The sequence below is a fragment of the Pelodiscus sinensis genome, chromosome 2 (assembly GCF_049634645.1).
Source record: "Pelodiscus sinensis isolate JC-2024 chromosome 2, ASM4963464v1, whole genome shotgun sequence".
NCBI lineage: Eukaryota > Metazoa > Chordata > Testudines > Trionychidae > Pelodiscus > Pelodiscus sinensis.
In genome coordinates this window covers 19,229,208-19,251,290 of record NC_134712.1, presented here as the reverse complement: position 1 = coordinate 19,251,290, position 22,083 = coordinate 19,229,208, and the positions used below count along the sequence as shown (strand labels likewise).

Genomic DNA, 22,083 nt, shown 5'->3' with positions numbered 1-22,083 from the left:
TTGTAAAATGTGTGTAGCAAAACTCTATTCAAAGTTATGAACATACAAATATGATTGAAATGTGGCTACCAGACAAGTCTGGGGAGCAGGTAAAATCTGTTTCTCTTAATTCTGAAAGTCCCCCTTTTTTCTCCACTCAAGTTCATCTGAAGAAGTGGGTTTTGCCCACAGGCCCAATTAAAGTGGGGGCTAGCTGAGCAGATGCCTGGGGCGCCAACCTATGAGGGCCGCCTGATGGCAGCTGTAAGGTGCGCACCATGCACCCGATTGCAGCTGTAAGGTGCGCAGCACACCAAGGGCGGGGCCACACATATGCCGTGCGCCCGGGGCGGAGCCGCGCATGTCTGCTGCCTGGGGCACAGGAATGGCTCGAGCCAGCCCTGTTTGCCCATGAAAGCTCATGATGCTACAGTATATATTTTTGTTAGTCTCTAAGGATATGTCTAGACTACATGGCTCTGTCGACGGGGCCACGTAGATTTGTTTGTTCGGCAAAGGGAAATGAAGCCGCGATTTAAATAATCGCAGCTTCATTTAAATTTAAATGGCTGCCCCGCTCTGCCGATCAGCTGTTTGTCGGCAGATCGTGGCAGTCGACATGAAAGCCCTTTATCGACCTCCCCGGTAAACCTCATCCTACGAGGCATAACGGGGAGGTCGATAAAGAGCTTTCAGGTTGACATGGGAGCGTCCAGACTAGTGCGCTGAGCAGACAAACAGCTGATCAGCTGTTTGTCGGCTCAGCGCGGCAGCCATTTAAATTTAAATGAAGCCACGATCATTTCCCTCTGCCGATCAGCCTAATCTACATGGCTCCATCGATGGAGCCATGTAGTTTAGACACACCCTAAGGGTACATCTATACCGCACAGCTATTTTGGGATACCAGAGGTATCCCGAAATAGCTACCCGGCATCTACACAAGCCACCTCTTATTTCAAAATATTTTTAGAAATAACAGGTGCGCTATTTTGCCATCCCAGTAAACCTCATTGCATGAGGTATAAGAAATGGCTCGAAATAGCACATAATTTCAAAACTTGGCATTGTGTAGACGTGCCAAATTTCAAAATAGCCTATTTCGAAACAGATTTGAAATAAGATCACTACCCAGCGGGTAGTGATCAACGGTTCGATGTCAGGATGGCGGTCGGTTTCTAGTGGAGTGCCCCAAGGTTCGGTTCTAGGACCGGTTTTGTTCAATATCTTTATTAATGACCTGAATGAGGGGATAGATTGCACCCTCAGCAAGTTTGCAGATGACACTAAGCTGGGGGGAGAGGTAGATACGCTTAAGGGCAGAGATAGGATCCAGAGTGACTTAGACAAATTGGAGGATTGGGCCACTAGAAATCTCATGAGATTCAACAAAGACAAGTGTAGAGTCCTGCACTTGGGACGGAAAAACCCCAAGCATAGTTACAGGCTGGGGACCAACCAGTTAAGTTGTAGTTCTGCAGAAAAGGACCTGGGGGTTACAGTGGATGAGAAGCTAGATATGAGTCAACAGTGTGCCCTTGTAGACAAGAAGGCTAATGGCATATTAGGATGCATTAAGAGGAGCATTGCCAGCAGATCCAGATATGTCATTATTCCCCTTTATTCGGCTTTGGTGAGGCCACATCTGGAGTATTGTGTCCAGTTCTGGGCCCCCCACTACAAAAAGGATGCGGAAGCATTGGAGAGGGTCCAACGGAGGGCAACCAAAATGATTAGGGGGCTGGAGCATATGACCTACGAGGAGAGGCTGAGGGACTTGGGTCTGTTTAGTCTGCAGAAGCGAAGAGTGAGGGGGGATTTGATAGCAGCCTTCAACTTCCTGAAGGGAGGTTCCAAAGAGGATGGAGAGAGGCTGTTCTCAGTAGTGACAGATGGCAGAACAAGGAGCAATGGTCTCAAGTTGTGGTGGGAGAGGTCCAGATTGGATATTAGGAAAAACTATTTTACTAGAAGGGTAGTGAAGCATTGGAATGGGTTACCTAGGGAAGTAGTGGAGTCTCCATCCCTAGAGGTATTTAAGTCTCGGCTTGACAAAGCCCTGGCCGGGTTGATTTAGATGGGATTGGTCCTGCCTAGAGCGGGGGGCTGGACTTGACGACCTTCTGGGGTCTCTTCCAGTTCTATGATTCTATGATAAGGGGATGGTTGGATGAAATAACATGATCTTGGTAACTAATTGACCATTCATTATCAGTTAGAAATAGGTCAATGGAGGGATGATAGGAGTTGCTATAGGGAACTTCCTGGGTGTCTGGCTGGTGAGTCTTGCCCACATGCTCAGGGTTTAGCTGATCGCCATATTTGGGGTCGGGAAGGAATTTTCCTCCAGGGTAGATTGGCAGAGGCCCTGGAGGTTTTTCGCCTTCCTCTGTAGCATTGGGCACAGATCACAGCTGAAGGACTCTCTTCATGTTGGGTCCTTCAAAGTATTTGAATGCTTCAATATCTTTGATATAGTTGAGAGGATTATTCTAAGAGGGATGGTTGAGATTCTGTGGCCTGCACTGTGCAGGGGGTCAGACTAGATGATCATAATGGTCCCTTCTGACCTTAAAGTCTATGAATCTATGAAAGATACACAATTTGCATAGTGCAAATTGCGTATCTTATTTTGAGTTTAGGGTGCTGTGTAGACACACGCTAAGGTGCCAAGGACTATACATTGTTTTTAAAGTTACAGATTAACACGGCTACCTCTCTGAGACTCTCAAAGACAAAGGACAAGGTGATACTTCTCTGACGGTGTCGTTAAAGTTAATTGACAATCACCTGCCAAGGTGATTCTTTGCCAAAAAGGGGTGTCAGAAACTGCCACTACCACTCTCCTTTTCCCAGCCCTATACTTTCTCCACAGGAGGTTGGTCCATTTCTACCTGTGTAAGAAGCAGGAATCATTGAGTCCCAACTTACCTGCCACCTTACCATATGCCTCTTTAAATCACCATGCTTGGGAACAATTCATTGCAGAACATGCTGAGTCAGTGCTTACCTCCACATACTACTTACAGCCCCCACCTTCAGACATTCAGCTCCTTAACTCATGGTCTGAACTATATTGGCCATAGTCATGCCTAGAATGCGTTAGTCATTTGTCAAAAAGAAAATATAAAAGAAACCCAACCCACACCCGAAAAAAAAACGTTAGCAGACTGTTTCTACTGGACAGACTATTATTTTAAATTAACCTGCACTCAAATATAGTTTAAAAAGATAATTCAGGTAGGAAAAAGTTAAACAAATTAGCTTTTTGTCCAAAATCATTTGGGCCATATCCTGAGCTGATGTTAGTTAATGTATCACCACTGAAATCAAAGTATTGCACCTGGTTACAGGTGCTGAAAATGTGATCCCTTCTATTTCATTTCAGCTAAGCCAGCATCAGCTGAAGGGAAATAAATACCTGTCAGTTACCTCCTCTCACTCCACAACAATCAGTAAAGGGGTAGAACTCCTAAAATCAGTGCATGTGAATACTCAGAGAGGTAGCCATGTTAGTCTGTAACTTTAAAAATGAGTGGTCCTGGGGGAGGGAGGAGAAATGGAGGGGGCAGAGAGAGAGAGACACTGACTTTGTCAGATGAGATGAGCATCTGAAAAAGTAGATTTTGCCCAAAAAAGCCCATGATAATTTGTTTGTGTGTGTGTTTGTGTGTGTGTGTGTGTATATATATATATATATATATATATATATATATATAGTTAATCTCTAAGGGTATGTCTAGATTACATGGCTCCATCGACGGAGCCATGTAGATGAGGCAGGACGACAAAGGGAAATTAAGCTACAATTTAAATAATCACCACTTCATTTAAATCAAAATGGCCACTGCGCTGTGCCGATCAGCTGTTTGTCGGCACAGCGCAGCAGTCTAGATGGGGATCTGCCGACCCCAGAACTCTTTGTCATCAGATCCTTTATGCCTCATGACTTGTGGCTTGATCTTGATACTCTGAGATTGGATTTTTTTCCCCTCAAGAGAATACTAACGAAAAAGATACAATAGCTGTGTAGTGAGAAAGAGACAGGAGCACCAGAAGGACTCTATGCCATTTGACAATAGATTAATTGGGCTAATAAAACAAGACAAAAGAATAAGATAAATGTATCAGATTCTCAGTCTTCTTGAAATCATCTTAATTCAAACAACAAGAGACTTCTAAGATTATAGCAGCCACATTTATTATTGTGATATGATTGATATGATAGGATATGATTGATAGAAAACAAGCTCTACACATCACATAAGATACCTTTTACCAGTGAAGGTACTAAAACTGAAATGCTACATACAGGTGATGTTTGAAAAGAGGACCAGATATGCATCATGAAACTAATGTTCAACCTGATCGAAATACTTTGTACTATGAGGGATTGTAGAGGGACTGAATACAGTAAGAAATGTTTTACTAAAATCCATAAATTGTCCCTCTCAAGTTGATATATTCCCATAAAGGACTGAATTGTATATATCTGATGTCACTGGGAGTTTTGCCATTGACTTCAAGAGATATTTAGGAAAAAAATCCTTTTCCAATTCTCCTTGCTAAAGGGGCCTCTGGTTTTTTGTTGGGTTTTTTTTTTTTTTTTTTTTGGTCTGGAGAAGACTCTGTGTACTGCAATCCAGACTACAATTCCCATGAGCCCTTGGGAAAAGGAAGGAAGGATTCTGGTGTGGAAGATCTCTCCCTCTCCGTGTGCATGAGAAGAGAGACCTAGCAGTCTGGGAGTTTGGAACAGAAGGGGAGCCAGGCTGCTGTGGAGGAGTTTGATCCAGTCCAGGGGCTGTTGGAGTGCCTATGGAACTGGGATCTAGCAGGCTGCTTCTGATAGGCACAGCATGAGGCTGTAAGTAATTAGGCTTGGTTGAGAAAGTGCTGCCTGGGACAGAGCTGCTGTCTAGCTTGGACTGAATCTCCACTACAGCTGCAGTTCTTCAAGTGCGCCCACACAAGCAAGAGTCTGGGACTGTGAGTCCAGGGGTATGCTCACTCTGGGGTGGGATCAATATTGGCAGTACAAATGTTAGAAATATAAGTCCTAGTTATTGTGTGCACTTTGTTAATGCTATTCAGTGTTAATCTGTTAAACCCTGTTTATTTAAGTTAAGTAAAGATTGTTTATTTTAATGTAGTCTATTAGATGTATATGATTTGTAGTTGTTGTTCTGGAATTAGATCCAGATTTATGCTGGAATGAGTATATTCCTGGAGGCTCTGAAGGCACACCAGTTTGTACAAGGCCAGCCAGGTGGAGGCACCGTCATTTTACATTCATTACAGCAAGGGACTGCAGCAAGGGGGTGGATAGGGCTTTCCCCAACTAAACACCATCAACACTGGGGTGCTCAGGATCTCCTTTTGGGTTAAAACCATCAGGCGCCCAGGCACACCTGTGAGTGTGACCTGCTCCCCAGTAACCCGGGGAGGAAAAAGGGGGTTACATACATTTCCAGGTTTTAATTACTAATATTCTAGGAAAGCAACAAGGAGTCCTGTGGCACTTTAAAAACTAATGGATTTGTTTGGGCATCAGCTTTCATGGGTAAAACCCACTTAATCAGATGCATCTAACAGTGACTAACACAGCTATCCCTCTGAGAGTAATATTCTAGAGGAACTGCCAAGCTAACTATTCATACATTCAAATTGCCTCATGTGTGTGTCTTGAGAAAAAATCTATTACCAAGAGTGCACTGTAGTTTCTTTAGAAGATGTTACTAAGGATCATTTTGAACAGTGGCATACATACATCTTTTAGTACGACACAGTAGGATAATCATCATAGCAATCATTTCTGAAATACAAAGATGTTATTTCTCAGAGTCATTCATTGAAGCAGCAAAAGAGAGTGCATACATCACAATGAATATTTTGGATGCTGCCAGCTTGCCAAGGGATTATAAATGAACATCATTACCAATCTTCAGACTCTGATTTCCATTTGTGGGTGCAAATAAGTATGGTGCAGATTGACCCACTAAAATTATGTTAAGAGCTGTGCCTATATACATCTATGTTCAGACTCAATAAATGCATAACAGCTTTATTAAACCTAACAGAAACAATGTACCATATTCTTAGGGGCCTGTAAATACCGCCAATTATATGAACTCCCTATCTACCTGCACACTGAGAGATACATCTTTATTATAGTTCTAAACAGTCTCAAATAGACAACCAGGTACTTAGGTGACCCATCTGTTACTGCAACTGTTTGCCCTGGCGGCTTGGTTGAGTTTGGGCTGAAAGTCTGAATGCTTTCTTGTTAATATAGACCCATATATTAGCTGTTAATGGCTGGAGTGGAGCTGTTCTGCTCCACTACTTCCTCCCACAACCTGCCCTCGATTCTGTTCTGTGGAAGACAAGCAATCTAGCACCTGGTTCTTTCATGGTAATGCCATTCACGACTATTCTCCCCCTTTCCTTTACCCCATTGAGGGAATCATCAAACCACCTGTGGCAACCAGAGTCTAGCCTCTTTGTGGTGCAAAAGGCCCATAACTAGAGTCTTGCACAGATACAAATTTGGCATCTGCATCTGCAAAAATGAATCACAGATACTCACATGCACATCTGTGGATGCAGATACCCACATCAGTGGATGCAAATCCACAGCAGATATCTGTGGATTTCCAGGGCTCTATGCACACCTGGAACAAAAAAAATCTGTCCCTTACAGTGCAAACACCTTGGGACTTTAGCTATACAATTCCACATACTATGTGTGGAATCCTACAGTAATAAGTTATAATATACATTATATGAGCAAAGAGTTTATTATTCAGGTGAAGTTATTGTACATTTTAAATGGGAATCTGAAATGCAGTCTGTGTCAGCCCCCTTATCCATACAAAAGCCTTGGAAGAGAGGATTATAATAGTTTACACTGCCATCATCCCCTTCTTTAGGCTTATGGAGATGTGAAAAGGCTTTTTGATAAATCATGAATTGCCCAACTCATGCTCCACTCTGAGTCCAGTCTTTGCTGACACCATCCATATTCTATATATGGATGCCAGTTTGGCAGGCTTGGGAGCAGTCCTATGCCAGCAAGCTAAAGGCAGACATAAAACCCGTTGCCTTTGCCAGCTGAGGATCGTCTGATAGTGGGACTTGTGTCCCCATTCACAAGCTAGAGTTCTTGGTCTTGAAATGGGCCGTCATTGAGAAGTTTCAAGCTGCTTGTATAGTGCTCAGTTTCAATTAGCTGTGCCAAACTGGATGTTACAGGGCAGGATGGGTGGGCACCATGGACAGCTACTAACTAATACACTGTCCTTTATGGGGAGAAGCAATGTAGATGTGGCACATAGTGCCAGCATCCCCAGGCATTGGAAATGTCTGTGGTTCCTAGAGACCGGTCTATTTGCAGTGTGAGTCAAGAGTCAGAGGCACAGGAAAATCTTCACAGCTGTGATTCAGGAAGTCTAGTCCTGCAAGTGTGCCAGTAGCCTTAGTGAAACTTATCTCTGTTGGACTGACCTCCATTGCTTAGGCTCAATGCTGCTGACTGGCAAGGAGCTAGCCACAAGATAAAATATTCATGATGCACTGCTTGCTAACAAAGAGGAATAACATCCAGCTGCAGTTATTATATTTACCCTTCCCCCGCCTCCCAGAGGATAAACTGCTGTTGGGAGAATGGAGCAAACTAAAAATGCACCAAATCACAGCAGCTCCTTTACAAAAATCAAACGCAATTAGTGCTATCAAAAAACACAGAGTCCAGACCATGAAGGCATTGCATGATGATTTTGGCTATTTGGGAACAGAGAATCCTGGAACTTATTCATAGTCCCAGACGATGAAAGTTAGGGGTTCATAGGGGTGAAGAGTCATGTGCCCTCCGAACACAAGGGACCAGTAGCTGGCAGACCTGACCCCTGCTGCTAATCCTTAGGGCTGTGTCACTCAGGTCAGAGGTCCTGTGGGAAGGGGTAGAGTGGGGCAGAGCAGAGGTGGAGGCTTGGGGAAAGGGATGGAGTGATTGCAGGGTGGAGGCAGAGCCTAGTGGGAAGGTAAATTGTCCCAGGTTTCACACCCTGGCATAGGGAGGAGTCACAGGGGGGGCAATCACATGTCCAGTGGCCCCCTTGTGTTCCTCCCCAGCAGTTGCCAATGGGTCCTCGGCTCACTAGAGTTGTGTATCTGGAGAATATTGCCAGCAGCAAACCTTTAGCTCTCATATGCGTTCATTTTGTGTCTTTAGAAGTGGACAGAAGGAATGTTAGGCACATTTTACTAGTGACTGACTATTTTACATGGTATGCGTATGCATATCATATGCATGACCAGAAGGCCTCCACTGTCTCTGGAGTGTTGTGGGAGAAATAGTTTTCAGCATGTGAATTCTCAGCTCAGATACACTCTGACCAGTGATGGGACTTTGAAAGTCACCTTCTGAAAGAGGTGCTGAGGATGGCAGGAACAAAAAGGTCCAGGATAACCCTTTATTACCCACACGATAATGCTGAGTCAGAGTGGTTTAATCTCACGCCTTAATATGCTGGGGACTTTACATTCAGAGCAGAAGACAGCTTGAAGTTACTGCCTTGCATTTTTTGTGCATGCTTACAATGCCACAAAGAATGATGCTGCCAGAGTTACACCATATCTCCTGCTGTTTGGATGAGAACCCAGATTACCTACAGATTTGTCAGTGGTTCCCATACTTTTTAATACCATGGACGGGCAAACCTGTTCACAAATTTTTGGTGGACCGGTAACATTTTAGTTGCATATTTGCATATTCATGATGCAAACGATGAATATGCATATAAAACATTACTAGTCCACCAAAGGCCCAGCCCCCAGAGCCAGCCCTAACCCTTAGACCCCCACCCAGTGTTCCCTCTAAGATGCGGGACAGCACAGCTTCACAAGTGATTAATCAGCCTCATCCAGTCAGAGGCTAAGGGCTCCATGCACAGAGCTGACTGACTGGGCAGGGCTGATTAATTACCTGTGAAGCTGTGCTGACACATAGCTTAGAGGGAACACTGCCTCCACCCCTCCACTACCCACTAGTGCCAGCCACTGACCCCAGAGCCTCTGCACCTAACTTCCTCAGTAACAGCCTCCCATCCTCAGAACCTCCCAGTGCCAGCCTCCCATCCCAAATGCCTCAGTGCCAAACCCCCTGTCCCTTAGAGCCCCCCATCAGCCTCCTGTTTCCAGAGCTCCACTACAGCCAACCCCCCAGATATTCCTCCAGTGCCAGCCTCCAGTATTATCACCAGAGCCTCCCCAGTGCCAACCCTACCCCCATAATCCCCTCCACCACTACTAGCTCAGCCTCTAGAGGCCCCAGTGCCTTCCCTGCCCCCCTCACCTAGCCCTAGGCTGCTGCCCACGTGGCGGCGGCTATGGGGGCTGGGGCTGGGGTACACCACCCAGCACCTCCCCTCCTGCCACAGCTGTTGGGAGAGGCATGCTCTGCCCTGCTTCTCAGCCAACCAGCGCTGGGCAGAGGCGGGGTCTCCTCCTGGCCATTGAAGAGCAGTTCACAGCATGGTGGGCCACACAGAGCTCCTCCACACAACCCTCCTGCCGCACAGGGAAGCGCTCCTCCACAGCTAGGAAGAGACCCTGCCCCTGCCTGGTACTGGTTGGCTGAGAGGTAGGGTAGGAAACATCTCTCCCAACAGCCATAGAGACCAATGTACCCCAGCCCTGGTCCCTAGAGCTGCCGCGTCCCAGCAGCAAGAGGTCCATGGCCTCTGCCTGGAGGTCAGGAACCACTGGACTTTTGCTTGGGTGTATCAGAGGATGAAGACAGCTACAAGATACATCAGCAAGATGTCTTCTGATTAAGAAAAAAGATGTGGAATGCTTATCATTTAGCTATGACTACATCCTTCAGGAACTCTGATAGTAACAAGCACCAGTATAAACTCAGGTTTGTTCAGCACCTGACAGAAGGTTTACGCTATGAGTGAGATACACAAGGACAAAGGCGCCAAGAAGCATCAGTTACTTTTGTAAATCATTTCTAACTCATGATCAGTACTTGAGCTATACGTTAGTTTTTAACGAAGGCTGACGGACTTCTGAATGGCTTAAGCACCTCAGCAGGCATATGGAAATGTTTCTGGGAGCTACAAGATTATTAATATTTTATTAATATTACCTTGACTTTTATATTCACGTAGACTCTGTGCTTCAGTAATAGGTTACATGGACATGATTGTCCTCTGCATTGGATTTTTTATCAAAATGAAATTCAAGCCACGTGTGAACGTCATTAGTAACCAGTTACATCGTATTGGTCCCCAAAAGGCCTCATCCAGCCCATCGTCCCATAGTTCTAGGTGCAGTACAAAAGCAGAGGGAGACAAGGTTGTGGCCCCATGACATATACCATATTGATCAATGTTTGTGCTTAGACCAAAGCACCTTAAGGAGGAATTTGGGGGTGGGAGGCTGCGGCAGTCATGCTTTGGCAAATATGGGTAAGGAGAACAAGGGAAGGTTGGGAATCTGTTTTTTAAAAGGAAATTGGGTTTCTGAATAAGCCAAAATTATGAATAGCGCCAGCTTTCTGGGGAACATTTCATTGGTTTGTTGGGAGAAGACACCCAGTCACCCCTAAACCAAAAAGGTTGTGGGTTTTGGATGAAAATGGAAAGTCTTTTATTTAGAAATGACACCTGAGTGCCTCATAAGTGTTATAGTACCAACGACTTATGCCTCTCTTCTCTTTACTGAACAGGCTTCCCAGCCAGAGTACATCTCCTGTGAAAGCATTCCTGATAGAATGACACCCAAGAACGCGTTCTCTGCAGCTATCCATTTTCTTCACAAAAAAGCTAACAAAGCAAATCTCTGCTTTAACTGCCTTAAAATCATCATTTCTGAAATACACAACAAGGGCAGGAGATTTCCAGAAGTGTTTTTTGAAACCTTAGGACATCACTAATATACAAAGTGTTGGTCTTTCAAATGGCTAGACACGAACAAAGGACAATAATTTTACACATACAGGAACTTTTCATCTAAAAGAATCATAAAATACTGTGCAAACTTTACCCACATGAGTGCTGCTACTTTCTAAGGCAAATGCTAACGTGTAGCCCTTGTTAGTTACTCACATGGGACTTGTGAGTCACCATCAATGCAGAGACATTGTAGTGTAGACATACAAGTAGGGATCAAGCACTTTTAGCACCATGTCAGCAGAGCACTTTTACACCAGTGTTTCCATAATTGTTACCCCCAGATGGTTGCATCAGTGGATGGATTAGAGGAAGTTGTGATAGGGTGCTCTACTCATTGCTGGATACTGACCATTTTGGAGATTAGCTCTGCATGGCCGACACCCTTTCCTGCAGTTGCACTCTGCTATGCTGTTTCTGTCACCATCTGTGGCCCCTCTCTTGCTCCAGCAGCCGCTGCCTCTACTCATGCCTCAGTCCTCCAGCCAGTCAGTCGGCATGTATCCCCCTTCTGGGGTACCAAGGCCTTTCTTCATGAGTGGTCTGAGGCAGTCCTCTCTAGCATTGCCCTGATGGTGCTGCTTCTCTAGTGGCTGGTAGGGGCACTGGGCCTGACCATTACTCTGGGTTCCAGGCCAGGGACTCTGTATTCAGCAACTATAGATTCACTCCAGGCCCTGTTGCTCCTTTCCTGAACTCCCTACACCTTCTTTGTGTCCCACCTCAAAGCTCCTCCTCAGTAACTGTGGACTACTGGGCTGCGTCTAGATTGGCATGATTTTCCGGAAATGCTTTCAACGGAAAAGTTTTCTGCTAAAAGCATTTTCGGAAAAGAGCGTCTATATTGGCACGGACGATTTTCCGCAAAAGCACTTTTTGCGGAAAAGCGTCCATGGCAATCTAGATGCACTTTTCCGCAAAAAAGCCCCGATCGCCATTTTTGCAGAAAACAAATCTGAGCTGTCTACACTGGCCCTTTTGTGCAAAAGCTTTGCGCAAAAGGGACTTTTGCCTGAACGGGAGCAGCATAGTATTTCCACAAGAAGCACTGATTTCTTACTGTAGGAAGTCAGTGCTTTTGCGGAAATTCAAGCGGCCAGTGTAGACAGCTGGCAAGATTTTCCAGAAAAGCGGCTGATTTTCCGGAAAAACTGACCAGTCTAGACACAGCCCTGGAGTCTCAAACAGATCTTCCTCTTCCCAAGAAGTGACTACAGCCTACTTCCCTGCAGCCCCTACCCTCTTGCCAGCATCCTGGCTCTATAAGCCCCACCCATCTCATCCTCTAGATGGACTTTGTCAGCAAATTAAACTTCAGCACTTCTTGTCTTGCCTTCAGGTGACTTAATTCACACCCCAGGCCTTGTGTGAGGGAGACACCCCATTACACTGGTGTACATGCACACAACACAACAGGATTAGGCCAGGAAGTATATCAAATTGAAGCAGATATCATAAACTAGCATAATTCAACTTTCAACAAAGCTATACTAGGCTATGTCTACAGTGCAGGCTTTTTGTGCAAGAACAGCTTGCAGGGTAGATGTAGCCATAAGGATCTGGCCCATATTCTGCAGCAGCAGTTTCCCTTAACATTATGCTGAGCATCCATTCAACCCTGACCCAGCATGAAGAATGCCTCCTACTTTTCACCAACACAACATACTGCAGCCACCTGACTTTCCAGAAGGCTGAGGAAAAGTATCCCATTCAGTTTCAGACAGAGAGCTCACAAAAATCACAACTCAAGGAACCAGCTGTGAGCGAGCAGATTCAACAACATACTGATGGAATTTCACCCGCTCCCCATCCTTTTATCATTTTAAGGGCTGGATTATTCAGATGCAAGTTCAAAATTGAGGATTTTAATAACGTTCTAAAAATAAAAATGTGAATAATAAAAAGGATCCAAAGCACATGCTGCCACTCAGTAAATGAAAAGTGAGCTAGTTAGAATCATTCTACAGCAATCCTGTGATAATATCACCCTGTCACAGGAAAGGGAACAGGCATCTTTCATCAAGCAGTCCAGCTCTTATTCAATTTTAAATGAATTACCAGGCCCGGAAAGTGATTAACTTGTATGTATTCCAGCCTTTGGAGGATAAAGCTCTGGTCCCCATGTGAGTTTTCCTCTCTCTCATTGTGGACAGATGCAATACCAGCTAAGGAGATGGCCCTACATGATTTGAGATGAAGCATTCCAATGTTATCACCGTCAATGTCCATTGATGGAACAAGAGCACATTGTCATTTCTAACTAATCACTTTCCTTTGCCAGGTAACTCCTTGTTGCAAGACCGTGGTCTACTGTAATGTACTGGAGTGTTGTTCCTCCACTGAAATTGTTTTAGTGACAAGGCAACTGCAAAAGAAATAAGCAGTTTTACTGTTCTGCACTGATAAAGAGCAATAGCAAAAGCATATCCATTCCAACTGATTGGTAGAATTATATAAATTTCTACTAGGCCACACTGACTAAAACTCATTATCTTAAACAATTAGGAAACGAGCAGGGATAATATTAGAAACACATTTTGAATTTGGTCATGTTACCAACTTGAAAATGACATCAAGTGTTTTTCCATAGCATTTTTCTTACCCTGTTACTTTCAATTATTTCTTTCCCAAACTTAGTCCTTCATCTTGAAAAGCTTGATACTTGTGAATAATATGCCCATGACAAATTAATGCAAAAAACCCTTTGTACCAACCAATTCAATCATGTATTCTGTGTATACCACTTGTTTTGGCAGAGAAATGTTCAAGGAATGTCTTAGAAGAGTTTATTGGTGCCACTGCTATCAAGGCAGATTTCTTTATGACTGTAGCCCTAGCTGTACAAGACTCAGGAAGTGAATATTGCACCAAGGAGATGGACAATGGACATAGATTGACATCTGGATATTTCCACAGTGGCCTAGAGAAAAAGGAGATGATATAAAGCTGCCATAACTGACTCCTGCACCATCACACTCCTGCCCTGCAATAGGGGTGAGTTGGATAGGGCATAACTAGAGAACAGCTAGATGCTCTGGCAGTTCTGAGTTGGTATGACTCTCCCTTGGAGACTGTAACCAGGTGGTAGGAGTTTCATCAGCAGCATGGTCTGCTTTAACTTACACTGAAGACTGGGATGGAGTGGCAGATGCAGAGAATCAAGGATCTGTAATTGGCTCTAGTGAAAACCCCACGGCTACGTCTAGACTGGCATGATTTTCCGGAAATGCTTTTAACGGAAAAATTTTCCGTTAAAAGCATTTTCGGAAAAGAGCGTCTAGATTGGCACGGATGCTTTTCCGCAAAAGCACTTTTTGCGGAAAAGCGTCCGTGGCCAACCTAGACGTGCTTTTGTGCAAAAAAGCCCCGATCGACATTTTCGCAATCGGGGCTTTTTTGCGCAAAACAAATCTGAGCTGTCTACACTGGCCCTTTTGCACAAAAGGGACTTTTGCCCAAATGGGAGCAGCATTTCTTACAGTAGGAAGTCAGTGCTTTTGCGGAAATTCAAGCAGCCAGTGTAGACAGCTGGCAAGTTTTTCCGGAAAAGCGGCTGATTTTCCGGAAAAACTGGCCAGTCTAGACACAGCCCACCAGTTCTTAGGTCACAATAACTTTAAAAAGAGCATAGCAGAAATTCTACAATTCCTTTTTCTCCTCCACAGTCTCAAACCAGCAACCATTTCAGAAGCTGTAGGAGAGAGTCTTTCGTCCTATTGATAGCCATCAAGAGTTGCAATGAAAATAATCTTTGTGATAGAGCAAGAACCATCATGTTTCAGTAGGGAAAGCACAGGAGAACTGTGTTGTTTTACAGTTTCTGATACTAACTTGTTGTGTGGCCTTGGGCAAATCTTTTCTCCTCTCTGTACCTCTGTCTCCCTCCTATAACCTTGTCTGTCCTGTCTATTTAGTCTGTAAGCTCTTTGAGCAATAAGTCTGCCTCTTACATTGTGGCTGTGCAGTGCCTAACACAGTGGAGTCCAAAGACAGCATTTGTATAACAACATTTTGCATCAGTTTTTTATCAGTTAAAAAACAAACAAAACTAAACTTGATTCACTGATATTAGGTTTTTAACAATAGTCCCACATGTGTTTATTTTTAGAAACTCTGGATCTAAGAAAAGAAGGTGTTTGGAGAAGTCTTTGAATTTACTCATTTGGAGTTATTCAATCTTGTTTTTAAATCCCCCAAACACACACACAATCATTTAAAGAAAAAAGATGAGAGGAATAAAATAAAACTGTGCGAGTGAAACCAAACCACTTGCATTTCCTAGAAACAATGTTTGAATTCAAATGTGTTCCGTGAAAAGGGCTGGAAGGGAGAGAGGGACAGGGAGAGGGAGGGGGAAGAAGGAACTAAAAAAAAGTCAGGTTGTGTTCTTTTTTTTTAATAAGGCACTCCAGCCAAGATGCTAAGAATAGATGTAGTTCAGCGTGTGCTAAAAATAGTACGTTTCGGTGACAAAATCCTGTCATGGAACAAACTCAGACTCATGTTAGTCAGCTGTGACCAAAACACATGCCACAAGAATTTAAACAAAAGAATGATTAAATGAAATGATCAAACGATGAGTCATCAAAGCATAAAAATGGTGACGTTCAGATTACAGCACTAAAGAAATCCAGCCAGGCTGCTCACTCATGAAATAATAAGACAAGGAAGCAGCTTTAAATCTAACTCTTGCTAGTGCTAATGCTGCTGGAACATCAGAGCCCTTTGCAAGGGGCTACTCAAGCCCTGTTAGTCTCACTCTATCACTTAGAAACTTTGATTTCACTGCTGTTTTCTTTCTATATTTATGGATTGGGGGGGAGAGGCAGACTTGAAAGCTTGAAGTATTTATGTCTGTGGATCCAATAAAGTTATTGGCTTTATTTGGGAGCAAATCTAATTTGGAGTAGAGTGGGAGAGAAGAGAAAGAATTTGAGAGATTTCTTCACTGACTTGTTCTGCCATTTAAACCTGTAAATTCTCCTGACCATTTCACTGTTCCTATTTTCAATAATGCTATTTGCATAAAATATCCAAGAGCAGTCAGAAGACCCAGTGTTGGATTTGGATCCACTCAACTGGACTCCTGCACCTATGCAGAGCACCCTTGAAGTGTGAATAGCTGCCTCCTTAAATTCCTCTGCTTTGGTGCTTCTGCTCATAAAGGGCCAGATTGTGGCTAATCCTCATGACTTCATGGGATTAACATGATTTTGGCTCTCCCTGTGACAAGACTGGCAAAGAAGCACCACCCTTCCCATGAATTTTAGCTCAGCCCCAGAAGTGAAAAAAAGCTTTTGATATTCTGCCTTCCCCATTTCCCTGACTCCAGGGCTACGTCTAGACTGGCATTATTTTCTGGAAATGATTTTAACAGAAAAGTTTTCCGTTAAAAGCATTTTCAGATAAAGAGCGTCTAGATTGGCACGGACACTTTTCCGCAAAAGCACTTTTTGCGGAAAAGTGTCCGTGGCCAATCTAGACGCGCTTTTGCGCAAAAAAGCCCCGATTGCCATTTTTGCGATCGGGGCTTTTTTGCGCAAAACAAATCTCAGCTGTCTACACTGGCCCTTTTGCGCAAAAGTTTTGCGCAAAAGTTTTACGCAAAAGGGACTTTTGCCCAAACGGGATCAGCATAGTATTTCCGCAAAAAGCACTGATTTCTTACAGTAGGAAGTCAGTGCTTTTGCGGAAATTCAAGCGGCCAGTGTAGACAGCTGGCAAGTTTTTCCGGAAAAGCGGCTGATTTTCTGGAAAAACTGGCCAGTCTAGACACAGCCCTCAGGAAAAGCAGCCTATTAGGGCTACTGCAGGAGATATAGGGTATGTCTACACTACAGAGTTCAGTCAGAAAAATGGCTGTTTTTCCGACAAAACCTGAGTAACATCCACACTGCAATCACGTTCTTTCGAAAGTAAATTGAAAGTACAGAGAGGTTTTTCCAGCATTAGTAATCCTCTTCCTATGAGGAAGAAGCCTTTTTCTGAAAGAGCTCTTTCAGAAAAAGGCATGGGGACGGGGAAGAGGGAGTTCTTTCGAAAGAAGAGGGAAGAGGAAAAAAGCACTGGTGTCCTGGTGGCCACTCTGTCCATAGTAATCACAGCTTACATGTGAGGGAGCATCCATTCAGTGTGGGTGCTATCTTTCAAAAAAGCAGATCACTTTTTCGATGTGCTTTTGCAGTGTGGACGCTCTCTTTCGGAAGAAGTTTTTTTGGAAAAATGTCTTCTGGAAAAGCTTTTTCCGAAAGAAGCCTGCAGTCTAGACTTAGCCATACGGTGTTCTTCCCTGCCCCTTAGCAGCCAGGAGAATTTGGAGGTGTGGGAGAATGAAGATCTGACACCGAGGGGGAAAGAAGAAAGGTGCAGAATTCATCTATATATGTCATGATGTTTTTTTGATCCTGTGGGTGCACAGGACTGGTAGGAGTCCTGGGCCTACTGGGCTTGATACAAAGAAAGTTTTGGAAGCCACTGGTGGATCTAAGTACAGGCAGTCCCCGGGTTACATGGATCCGACTTACATCGGATCCCTACTTACAAACGGTGTGAGGCAACCCCGCACTAGCTGCTTCCCCCCAGCAGACCAGAGAGACGCGAAGCTAGCGCCCCCCCCCACCAGCAGACCAGGGAGACGCAGAGCGGCTTTTCTCAGCAGACACCTCAGCTTGAGAATAAAGGACTGAGGGAAGTGAGGTGTGGGAGAATAAAACTGAGCTCTGGAGAAATGTTTGGCTAGAGTTCCCCCTACAATATGTACCAGTTCCAATTTACATACAAATTCAACTTAAGAACAAACCTACAGTCCCTATCTTGTACGTAACCCGGGGACTTCCTGTACTCCGTCTTCCCCTTCCACCCATCTTCTTCCCCATTCCCTACAGAGCTAACCACCTGGAAACTCACGCAGGGGTCAGATGGTCAGGGAAACATGGCCTTTTGCTGAACCTGCCTTGCACTTTTACCCTGACAGAGATAGACTTGGTCCACAGAGAAATGTACCTGAGGCTGTCTGCCTAAAGTAACGCTGCCCCTGGGCATGTCCAGGGTTGAAGCCCACATGTGGCTATTCTAGGCTCATTGCAGTGTCATCCATGCTGAGCGGGTGGCTCTTGGTGGAAGTGGGACTGTGAAGCCACTTGCCAAAGTATCATAGCCAGCAGTGGGCCTGAGAACAGATATGGGGAGGGGAAAATTGATATGGGGGAGAACTGAAGTTGGGAGACCATGATTAATTGTTGGACTTCAGGGACAGCCAGATGTGGGCTGAGAGGTGTGCAGAGTTAATTAATTAGAATTTAGGGATTTGAGAGGAAACTGGAAACTCCACGTCATATAAACTGTCAGGCAGTCTTGCAGGGTAACACTGGGCCTTCAAGAGGGAGTTGGGCTGGTGCCCCTGTGCTGCACCAGCTGACCCAAATTCTGCTTTAAGTGAGATCACACCAGTCTGATGAAGAGAGAGATGTGGGAGCATAACTCTGTGGGTGGTCATGGAAAAAAATACTGGCACAACAGCACTTCATCCTCTCCCCCTTCTCCCTGAGTGCCTGCCACCCACCAGTGACCCCAATTCTCAGCTCCTCTCCCTCCCTGTCAGTGCCTCTTGCCCGTCACAATCAGCAGAGGGGAGGGGCAGAGTGAGGGCAGGAAGTGGCAGGGGAAGGGGTGGAAAGAAGAGGGACAGGGCAGAGGTGGAGTTGGGATGTGGAGGAAGGGCTGTAATAGGGGCATGGCCTGGGACTGAGTGGGGGCAGGAAAGGTGGAGCAAGGATGGAGGCTTGAAGGAAGGGGTGAAGTGAGGGTGTGATTCAGGGTGGTGTGGGGGCAGGAAGAGATGGGGTAGAAGCTTGGAGAAAGGGGTGAAATGGGAGGCAGGGGCTAGGACAGAGAAGGGGTCAAGCACCCCTCAGGATCTGAATAAGTCAGTGCCTATGCTGAGGATGGAAAGCATGGATGGAACCAGGCTAAGAGCCAGTCAGGAAAAGGGCAGAGAGCAGATATGGGGCGCTCACTACTTGACCTCTGGGAATTGGGAGACCTGCAGAGCTAGGGTTGTCCGAGGTCCCAGGAGAAGAGGCAATGAGCCCGAAAGGTAAAGGGCAAAAGTCCCTGAGGACGGTAGCCCAGGATGAACTGAGAAACTGATAGGTTGGTTAAGCTAAACAATAAGGCTATGTCTACACTGCAGGCTTTTTGTGCAAGAACTGTTTTGCACAAGAGTTCTTGCGCAAAAGGTCTTGTGCAAGCGTGTGTCCACGCTGCCATGTGCTTTTGCGCAAGTGATGTGCTTTTGCGCAATAAATCCCTTTTGCCTGTCCCACACTGCCTTCTTGCACAAGAGCTCTTGTGCAAGAGGGCTTATTCCTCATGGGGAGAGGAATAACTCTTGCACAAGAAGGCCTCTGTTCCAACGCCTTACTGTAAATTTATTTGCGCAAGAATGCGCGTGCAGTGTAGACACTCTGCAAGCTTTTGCGCAAGAACGGCCATTCTTGTGCAAGAAGCCTGCAGTGTAGACGTAACCTAAAATTTCCTAGAGGAGATGGAGATTGTGGCAGGGAATCCATAAGAATCTGGAGGACTCTCTACCTTGTTACAGGCAGCCAAAAAGAGCAGCCAAAAGCAACTTACTTGATACATTGAAGGAATTGGTAACATGGATTGTCACTTAGACATACCAGCAGTGGTGGGAAAGGTTTCAAAAATCAAAACAGCTCAAAAAACTCAGTATAACTTTAAAAAAAATCTCCTGATTTTTGCATGGGGAGTGGGTGGTGACTCATAATTTGTGTGCAAGAAGGTGACTCATGATTTCTGAACTTTTGAGGTTGGCAATACTGTTTATCCCATTGTAAGTTAATTACTAATGGAATTCTTTTAAGAAAGCGTCTCCATTCCAGAGCACAATTCAGTTTAATGTTTTGATTGGTGTGAGACTTAAAGAAGAAAGATACCCTTTTAAGATGTTGCCTCATGTTTTTTTCAAAAAATTAATGGAAAATAAAAATGAGAGTTAAACAAAGACATAAACCATTGCTGTCTTCTACTTAGTAAGCATGAAGCCGGGTTCCTGTTCTATTTCAAGTGATCAATATTTTGTTCAACATGTGAAAAAATCACCTTGCCAAAATTATTTATTAGTAGATTAGATTCTATCAGCATCAGTAACAGCATAATCCTATTTGCAGATAATTAATCTGATTAATGTTACAAGGTTTATCTCTGGAGTTAAATTATGAAGAGGTTAGCTGCTCTGATCAGACCCAGCCATGCATTTTAATAATGGTAGCTTAGTGATGGTAAAATTGTTCCAGCTTGCATAATATGTATGCTTTTATTCATCACCCAAAGTCCTCGTCCCTTCTCACACACATTGGTTTATTTATCGCAATATATAACTGAAGCACCATCTAGCTGTTATGGACACTTTAGTAATCCTTAGATTTACAATCGCAATGAGTCTAACAACCAGGCCATTAATCTCCAACATAAATAACTTGCCAAGCAGAAGTTCAGCCTCCTATTTAGTCTCAAAAACATTACCCAACTCCCTCCCTCTCTGTTCCTCCCCAAATTCTGCAGAACACAAGTGAACCATGAAGTGTATGTGATAGATTAACACATCTGGCTGTCAAAGGGAAAATGAACTCCAAATTCAAAGTGCCTTTATGGAAAACCTTCACAAGGTGGTCCCAGTGCTCTCCTATTTTAGAGCCAGTGTGTGTTACAAGTGGCATAATTAAAAAGTGACTAAACTAAATGAAAGAAACATGCCCCAAAAAGACAAGTGGCTGTTTTCAATCCACTTGTACATTTGGTTATTTCCCCCCCTTTTTTATATTAATTTGCTCTACTCAATACATTGGGCTGCTTCTCTGATGAGACCTGTAAAGGTCAGAAGCTCCCCCAGTGGTCAGTCAGAATTCTGCCTGGAAAGTGTCACAGACAGGAATGGACCTGAGATAAGGAGAAGGCTTCACAAACCATTCCTGTGCTCCATATTGTTTCCCTTAGTTACATCTAGCTATTGTCCAGCTTATTGTGTATTATCTAGACCTCTCTATTGTCCTTCCCCCTCTTTCTCCCTTTTACTCCTCCCTCTCGATTGTTCTTTTCTTCTCCTCGATCTTCCAATTCTTCTCTCATTGCCTAGCTCTCTCCTTACTCTTTAATCTCTTTTCTCCATCCAACTTTGTCAATCTTCTCCTCTTCTTCTCCCTTTCTTCTTCCCTTGCCAACTGGTCATCAGTAGAGAACTGGTTCCTTCTGGAGTTTCCCTCTGGCACCTCATTTTCCCCAATTTGGGCACCTTTTTTTGTAAAGTATTTTAGACTATATCACATTAGTATTTATGTACACACTGCACCTCTTGTTTCTCTCTCAACTTCCTCTCACTTGCATCCCTTGGAGTAGCTCAGGGCAGCGGCTTAAAGCCACCATGCCCATGCTCCTCAAGGCTGGGAGCTTTCCAAAGCACAGCAGAGAATTTCATGACCATAGCACAAATGTTCTTAGTTACAGAAATGCAATTATAGTCCTTCAGATAAAATGCTGCACTGAGCTGGATCTGTGAGTGAGGTCAGGGATAGGAGCTATCTTGCGGTAGGAAAGCATCTAGGTCGGCCCCTATGAAGTCCAGGTGTTGTACTGGTACGAGGGCCAACTTCTGGGGCTTGATCTGAAGGCCCAGATCTGTGAACAAGCATATGATGAGTCTCCTGAAGCAACTGAGATGTGAGGAGACAAACTGTCATGTTAAGCATAGACCATTATCCCTTGTGATCAGACATGAGCAGCCATCCCTGAGGGAGCTTTGGAAAATACTCTTGGGGCTGACACAGGTGCCATCTTTCAGATTTCCCTGAGGTGCTCCACCCCTATTCTGTACCAAGGCACTGCCTACATGCTATCCCTTTCCCCAAGGCCCCACCCTTGCCCTACCTCACCCTCTTCCCAAAACCTTACTCCCAACCCCACCTCTTCCCTCTCCCACACCCTCCATCCCCCCCAGCATGCCCTGCCCTCACACAGCCTCTCCATGCCCCCTCTACTCTCCCTCCCCCCAGTACCCTCCACCTACTGCCGATCAGCAGCGGTGGGAGGCACTGGGGATTTGGTGTCCATGCCCAAAGGGTCTGTGAGG

The 22,083-nt window shown here is 44.7% G+C and overlaps 1 long non-coding RNA gene across 1 annotated transcript in view; it reads left to right on the top strand.

Annotated features, from left to right (window-relative positions):
* Positions 1–4,603: 4,603 nt before the first annotated feature.
* LOC142826945 (uncharacterized) overlaps positions 4,604–22,083 on the top strand; it is a 28,622-nt gene continuing 11,142 nt past the window's right edge. Inside the window, exon 1 of the long non-coding RNA XR_012901227.1 lies at positions 4,604–4,968. This is a non-coding gene — a long non-coding RNA (uncharacterized LOC142826945). The remainder of the gene's footprint in view (positions 4,969–22,083) is intronic.